At 42.1% G+C, this 8,144-nt stretch overlaps 1 pseudogene; it reads right to left on the bottom strand.

Annotated features, from left to right (window-relative positions):
• Nucleotides 1-1,474: 1,474 nt before the first annotated feature.
• On the bottom strand, nucleotides 1,475-5,326 carry LOC139719598 (tubulin alpha-1C chain-like; annotated as a pseudogene).
• Nucleotides 5,327-8,144: the final 2,818 nt, after the last annotated feature.

Below are 8,144 nucleotides of genomic sequence, written 5' to 3' on the forward strand. Positions count from 1 at the left end.
GTGTTGAAGTTATACAATAATCATCATAATTATTATCTATTCACGGATTATTTTCTTTTTCAACTGCAGAGAGTTTTTTCTATCGCTATTACATTTCATTTCTTTTTATTTATACTCTCTCTTAATGCAAAATACAATCTTAGCGTCTTTTTAGAGACCATCCAGCCTTTTTCCAAATATTTTCAACTCGGAAGTGCAGGACTGAATAAGTTAAAACCCCCTTGTATCATCAGCGTATGCAGAAACTTTTCATTCTATCGATAGGGGGCGCTGTTCTGTTTTTTGTATTCGCCTGACTTGGAAGATTGACGACTGGCCGCGCTCACCGTTTTTATTTTGCTCTCGAAAAACTATGAATACAAATTTGCATAAGTGTTATGAAAAGAACACCTCCTTCTGCTGGAAAAGTGTGAAATTGTGATGTCACCAGGAGCATTAACAGAACAACAGCATTGGGCAAAAGGCATCTATTTCAGCACCTCCCTTTGCAGTACTCATTGAGTTTTTATTTACTATCATGTATTTTGTATAACCTTCACGAAAAAGGAGGCCTAGTAGACAACACCACCTTTATTTACACAAGTTATGAATGGTACCCCATTGACTTGCCAGACCTGACAACAGCCAACGTAAAGCGACGAGTCTCTTTGATATGTTTACATTGATCTTGATAAGTTAAAAGTGGGAGAAAAACCCCGAGAACAAACAATTTTTGCAATTTCGAAGATTAACCTATTTCGCACGTGATGTGCAAAAAAAAAATGTACGTATGACTTAATTTAACAAGGTGTTAACGTCATTGTCTACGGACTCTTTGTTTGAAAAGAATCACCCTTTATAATCCTTTCTAAGTAACAAGATACTTCACAATAACTTGACTGAAGGATTTACTTTCTTATTCATAAAATTCACTGCTGTGCTTGTAACGTATTATTCTTACTCCTTATCCTCAGACTAACTCGAATAGTTGGCCTGGAATTCTCCTCTAGACATCAGTATTCGCCGTAACCTGTTTGTGAGTATGAACTCTGATTGTATAATATGCACTGTATGATATGTAAATCTATGTATATGTATAGATTATGTTTACTTCATATACATACATAATATGTATATAAATAAATAAATAAATAAATAAATAAATGATATATATATATTAATATCTATAATGCAGATATTCTATATCATATATATATCTTTTATATTCCTCCCCCTCTTCCTCTCTCTTTCTCCACGGTAACAACGAATCCAAATCCAAAAGTCTAATGGAAGAAAATGAAAGTCACACTACAAGTAGACATCAGTGACTACACTGTGCTCTTGTCCACTCGACACAATGACAGTACTTGTCTCTCAATATTCTCTGTAAAGTTCGCACTTTTTCCCTAACCCGGCTAAGTATAAAGAGGAATGAACGAGAGCGATACAGATTTCATCTTGATTATAGATTATTTATTTTTTTCCATTTCACCTTTTTCGATTCTCTACCGCTACATGAGATGTGTAGAAAAAGCAAAATAAACCATAAATTGTCAATATACTTCTCATAATAAATAGTCTAGTGTGTTCGTCTAGGGATTAAATTGATTGCAAAATTATTAATTTGATCGATTAACTAGTGAAAGTATAGAGTAATTGCAAACCCATGAATTAATTATAATCAGTACATCAAACTACGGTGGAATGAGCAACTAGGATAGCAAGACGAGGAAATATATCTTGCCATGTTTCGACTTCTAATGAAACCTTTCATTCAGCGCAATTTGTGTTGTGTAGATTAAAGGCAATTTGTGCAATAATGATCACAACGAGCTGTGTAGGACATGACATGGGATCGGTTGTACGCTACGCCTTACTGAAGAGCACTTCACATCTTTCGTATTGCTTGGCAGCCAGTAAACGGGTTTCACGCATTTACTATAAAACTGTAGTTGTCCCGTTGCATATGGAACACCCTGTAATTGATGTGGTAGGAATTCATCTTCGTATCTTCACCTACAGAGTCATGACCTAAGGTATGATAAAAATGAAATATGATTATCGTATTGCGGGTAGCTCTTGGTTTCAAGTATCGTCTAGTACTCGTCTTCGCCTTCGCCTTCCTCCTCATCGGCGGCAGAGTCTACACCGACCTCCTCGTAGTCCTTCTCCAGGGCAGCCAGATCCTCACGAGCCTCGGAGAACTCTCCCTCCTCCATACCCTCTCCCACGTACCAGTGAACGAAGGCACGCTTGGCGTACATCAGATCGAACTTGTGGTCCAGACGAGCCCAGGCCTCGGCGATGGCCGTGGTGTTGCTCAGCATGCACACGGCGCGCTGAACCTTGGCCAGATCGCCACCAGGCACAACGGTCGGTGGCTGGTAGTTGATGCCGACCTTGAAACCAGTTGGGCACCAATCGACGAACTGGATGGAGCGCTTGGTCTTGATGGTAGCGATGGCGGCGTTGACATCCTTGGGGACGACATCACCCCGGAAAAAGCAGACAGCAGGCCATGTACTTGCCGTGACGAGGATCGCACTTCACCATCTGGTTGGCGGGCTCGAAGCAGGCGTTGGTGATCTCGGCAACAGTCAGCTGTTCATGGTAGGCCTTTTCGGCAGAGATGACGGGAGCGTAGGTTGCCAGAGGGAAGTGGATACGAGGGTAGGGCACCAAATTGGTCTGGAACTCCGTCAGGTCGACGTTGAGAGCACCATCGAATCGCAGAGAGGCGGTGATGGAGGACACAATCTGGCCGATGAGACGGTTCAGGTTGGTGTAGGTGGGACGCTCAATGTCGAGGTTGCGCCGACAGATGTCGTAGATGGCCTCATTGTCGACCATGAAGGCACAGTCGGAGTGCTCAAGAGTAGTATGTGTCGTTAGGATTGCATTGTAAGGCTCGACTACAGCGGTAGCGATTTGTGGAGCGGGGTAGATGGAGAATTCGAGCTTGGACTTCTTTTCCGTAGTCGACGGAGAGACGCTCCATGAGAAGGGATGAGAAGCCGGAGCCGGTGCCACCGCCGAAGCTGTGGAAGATGAGGAATCCCTGAAGACCGGTGCATTGGTCAGCCTGAATGAGACAAAAAACAAAAATGTACATTCTTGAACTGAAGGCTTTCATAATGGGTGCGGAAGTTGAGTTACTGCGACGACTCGCCTCTATTTTGAATTCGTACTGGGACTTTCTTAAAATGAATGCACGTAAACGATTATGAGTATGTCATGGACTCAAACAGACGAGCAAACAACAACACACGCAAACAAAGAAAATACTGTAAGACATATTCGGTGACACGAGAGCCTTTTGGCGCCTATTTGATTCGGAACGTTACAAAGGCTAAGAATGTCGACAATGTCTTGAAAAAGAACGATCTAACATTCATGACATTCATTGGAATATCTCCCGACGTATTGTGGTTGTTGTTTCTTTCTTTCCTCTCACCAATTTGCGTATTCTGTCGAGAACCATGTCGATGAGTTCTCTTCCGATTGTGTAGTGACCACGGGCGTAGTTGTTGGCGGCATCCTCCTTGCCAGTGATTAGCTGCTCAGGGTGGAACAGCTGGCGGTATGTTCCGGTACGGACTTCATCTGCAAAGGTAAATCGGAGAAAAAATGAAATGACATTTCATCCCCTTGAGATCGTGTTAACTTAATGGGCAATTAACCCCAAATATATGATTATAAGTGCAGTATATCCACATTTACATATTTAAGGTATTTTCCCCCATTTACCTTCTCTGAGATGAATAATGTTCTCGAATGCTCTCGAATGTATGCAGCGCCCATGAGAATTAGCACACATAAAATATATATATTTTTTTTTATGTGGGAAGGGGAATTTTAACAGTTTTAAAAAGTGTGCATCAGGTATAAAGTTAGCCTCAACCCATCTCCTTGACACATATGCTGGAGGTAAAATAATACAGTAGTCGACTTCCATGCTCGGAAAATGTAGAAACAAAAACGGAGCTGAGCAATCACTCTTGATTCTGCAAACTATTCAGCGCAGTATAACATTTTAAGTATACCTTGTTATGATAACTGCGAACGAACGCCGTTACCGTTTTGAGAGTTGATAATTATATTGTAATGTATTGTACCTTTCTTTTTAAAGTCTGTATGAAGAAGGAACTGAAAAAAAAAATGACGCTCCCGAAATTTCTATAGCACTTCTTACCGACAACAGTAGGTTCGAGATCGACGAAGACGGCACGGGGAACGTGCTTGCCGGCTCCAGTCTCGCTGAAGAAGGTGTTGAAGGAGTCGTCACCTCCTCCGATGGTCTTGTCAGAAGGCATCTGACCATCGGGCTGGATGCCGTGCTCCAGACAGTACAACTCCCAGCATGCATTGCCGATCTGGACACCGGCCTGACCGACGTGGACTGAGATACATTCACGCTGGAAGAGGGATGAGAATGATGACGATCATTGAATGTATCAATTACTCTATGTGGAGCATGAGGCTGTCTTATTATGACTTGGGACAATATGCGAGAATGAAGGCTCAAGGAAAAAGGTTTGCACACAAACGTCATCTGACATTTCTTGGTTTCAAGTGATTGTGTACAATTTATCATGTGACCGCATACTCAATCATGAGACTGTCACGATGGAAACGGCGTTGTTTTTGTTGTTTTCGATATAGAAAAAGAAAATGAATTGTGTCTATTCCTCGAAAAGCTGCAGTTCAAAGCAGTTACGTTGCTGCCATCTATTTTTTGTAGACCGTAAATACTCCGACACTGCTTTGGTCTTACGAAAGGGTGGGTAGGCCTAAGAAGTATTCGACCAGTAGACTCGTGCACTGTAGTGACGCCACAGTGAGTTGCGGCAACGATACAGAACCAGTAATCTCTCTAACGAGAAAGAATCCGCAGAATTGTATAGGCCTACTAGATATTTCTGCTTTCAGGTAGCTTCTCACCAATGTATGAAGGAAAGGGACAGTTTTTCTTCATCATTTTTTTTAAAATCAATATCATTGCCATCATCATCATCATCATCGTCACTATCTTATTATCAATTCTATTAGTATTTTCACCATGACAATCATTATATATATATATATATATATATATATATATATATATATATATTAATATCGATAATGCAATTAATTTGGTAGAGAGGACGGATTAAATCATCCCTGATTTACTACTCGGGCAAGCCCACTACATAAAACCATTCAACTAGTCATCAAGTTACTAGTTTCAGAAATCCGCCTGAAAGATCGCTTCTTCAGACAGACGCATTGCACAGTTATCCGCTGAGTGGAAGACAGACCACTCCTGCTCCTGTACGACGGCAGTGTTTATCCCGCCATCCCACATCGTGCGATTATCATCGTTCGAGACAGACTGGTCGCGACTGGCTGTGGAGAACATTACGCATGAGGTATCCCTGGTCGATCGAAGCAAACACATTCGCTGGATGGAAACTAACAACACATTTTGCTCGTCTTGATGACTCATTGTGTGTCATCCTCTCAGACTAACATCGAGTCGCTTACTTCAGGCAGACGACACCGAGATTTTCCATAGAAATTCAACGTATCAACAGTGCCGTATTCCAGGAAAGGAGGGACGCAGTTGTTTCACCTGTTCTCGTCTTTAAGAGCCGCCCATTGTATGCCAGACCCTCACCATTACTTTGAACTACATTATGATTGACATGACAATATCTTTCATATTCTGGTCGAAATTTATCTCGATCTTGCCATGGGAAAAGACAGGCTGTCATATATCTTTTCTTGACAGCTTTCAAGTTGTTTTCTAGGTCTTGCAAGCCCTCGGATATGTGTTTCCCCCTTCACGGTGGATCTGGAAAAGACTCCTGTGCATCTATAGGTGGAAAGTGTCGGTATTTAATGCGCGTTGGAAAAGTTGAAATTTGCGATAATTCACTTCAATATTCGGACATTGTCAGGCAGTCTTCTCATTTACGGAAAATTTATCACATTTAGCAAATGCTACATCATGTTCATTGATTATCAAGACGATGTGTGACAATTACTGCCAGGATCATGTCACGCTCGCATGCGTCTCTACGAACTAATCCATCCCATACCTCATCGCATCCCGCCAACACTCACAAAAAATAGACACCTTGTGAAAACGTGTGGATTACATCTCAAACGACACTGATTGGCATTTAGCAGCCACAAACGCAGGATACCGAAAGTGTCTATTCTTGTTCACACCCTCCACGCCCTCCATTCACTTCATTCACACTCCGTCCTTTCACACCTTGTTTATGTTTGCTTGTTCTTGCGTTGTTGTTTTTTATTTCAGTCTTAACAATTTGGTAAGGCACGTCATTCATCAGCCCATAATTTTTATTACGCTATTCAAAGTTTGCGACTTATACTCGAGAGAGAACAGTCCATATAACTCCCAGTATACTATATTGACAGATATTGGCAGTCTAATCTGATAATTGGATGGTGGCATTGTCATTGACGTAAAAAAACAACAACAGCAAACAAACAAACAAACAAACAAGGAACATCAACACCGCTCCCAGTCAATTATTCAAATTAACTTTTACAGGGAGATTGCTCAGTCTCTGATTGAATCAACCTCGAAAGTGGCGGCATAACGATGTATCTTGCATTAATCAGATCTGCTGACCCTGAACACCGATCAGAGGACTAATATCCGGACTGTTGTTCGTGGATCGATAGCGTCGCTAATTAATCCCATGCACCGATGCATAGAGGGCGTTTTCAATTTAATTTCTCTGCTTTTCTTTCAGACGAGAGCTGCGTATTGCCATGATTATTAATTCGGCCTTGTGCTCCCTGAATAGAAGTGGCAGCATCTCACGTATTCACATATTAGATGTGCGACAGTGAGTCACGGTGAGGTGTATGGACGGAAAGTGCACGTGGGGAAAGTCATCTTCATCACAAAGTCAGCACAATGTCAAAACTCTGTTATTTTCCACATCGATCATCCAACACGAGACATTAATGACCCTCAGTCGCTGTTTCAAACGTCGCCTTATTTTACTTTTATGTGGGAAGAACAATGGAACGTCGCTCAGGGACTGTATATTCTTGCTGGTCATTGGAATGTTACTTTTCTTATCGTACGTGATAATACACTGCAGCTCTCTCAGGAATCAAATTGCTCTCAGTGGTCTAAGATCTAATGCATATATGCAATCCATCTTTGCATCTACCTTTCATTTTTTTTCTCTCTCTACCTTCTTTTTCTCTGCGCACACACGCACACACACACACACACACACACATACATACACACACAGACTTACGCACACACACGCAGCTTAGAACATAGTTTGTCATGTGGATTTCTGCCTATAGATGATGGAATATTACGCAGAAAATCTCAGAAGAGCTTTTGCAGGTTTTTGTGAGATGAATGATCGCTCTAGATGGCGCTCGAGTAAAACAATCACATAATAATACGTTCGTCTGCTCCATGCCTATACCAGCAGAATATCCGTTATTCACGCCACCCTTGACTGTACCCCTCGATCTCGATCTCTATACTTCACACTCACAATAATAGCAAGCCAGCGACAAGCGAGTCTGCTCATTAAGCGGCTTGCACAACCTTCAGCCACCCCCCCCCATACCCTCCGTCCAATACGTACCCATAGCCGTGTCCATGGCAACCCCTCCGGGAGCTGCGATGGATTTTAGCCGAGCGCCTCCTGCCACACCCGTGCGGTGTCAAATCATACCGTGTGAAGAGTGTGGGGAGTGACGTATTTGTGGGCTCTATTATGGGTGCCCTGTATCATAGCAGTTATTTTCATGGACACAGGCAAAGGAAGTCGAATGCGAGGAACCAATCTTGTATACCGGACCTCTTGGCGATGTCTTGGACGCAATGAGAAATTCTGTTCTAATTTCCCGACTCAAATTTAAAACCGTCTCGCTGTCCTTTTGTGATAGGCAACGTTAGCGTCAAATCAAACCTTGCTGAATGCGTGTGAATTAAACACAATGTCATTATGCATGTTTGTCGGTTTGGTATACATATATGACATTTCATATAAATACCACGCTGTCGTTAGGAGGTTTTGGCGTACGGAAATGATTTGCAGCATCATTGGCCAGGCAATGAGGCCATTCGTAAAAATTTTTATTTCTAGAGTAATCACCTGATATTTTTGTAG

This window comes from Diadema antillarum, unplaced genomic scaffold (assembly GCF_040938485.1).
Source record: "Diadema antillarum isolate AM-2024a unplaced genomic scaffold, OU_Dant_1.0 scf00000112, whole genome shotgun sequence".
Taxonomy (NCBI): domain Eukaryota; kingdom Metazoa; phylum Echinodermata; class Echinoidea; order Diadematoida; family Diadematidae; genus Diadema; species Diadema antillarum.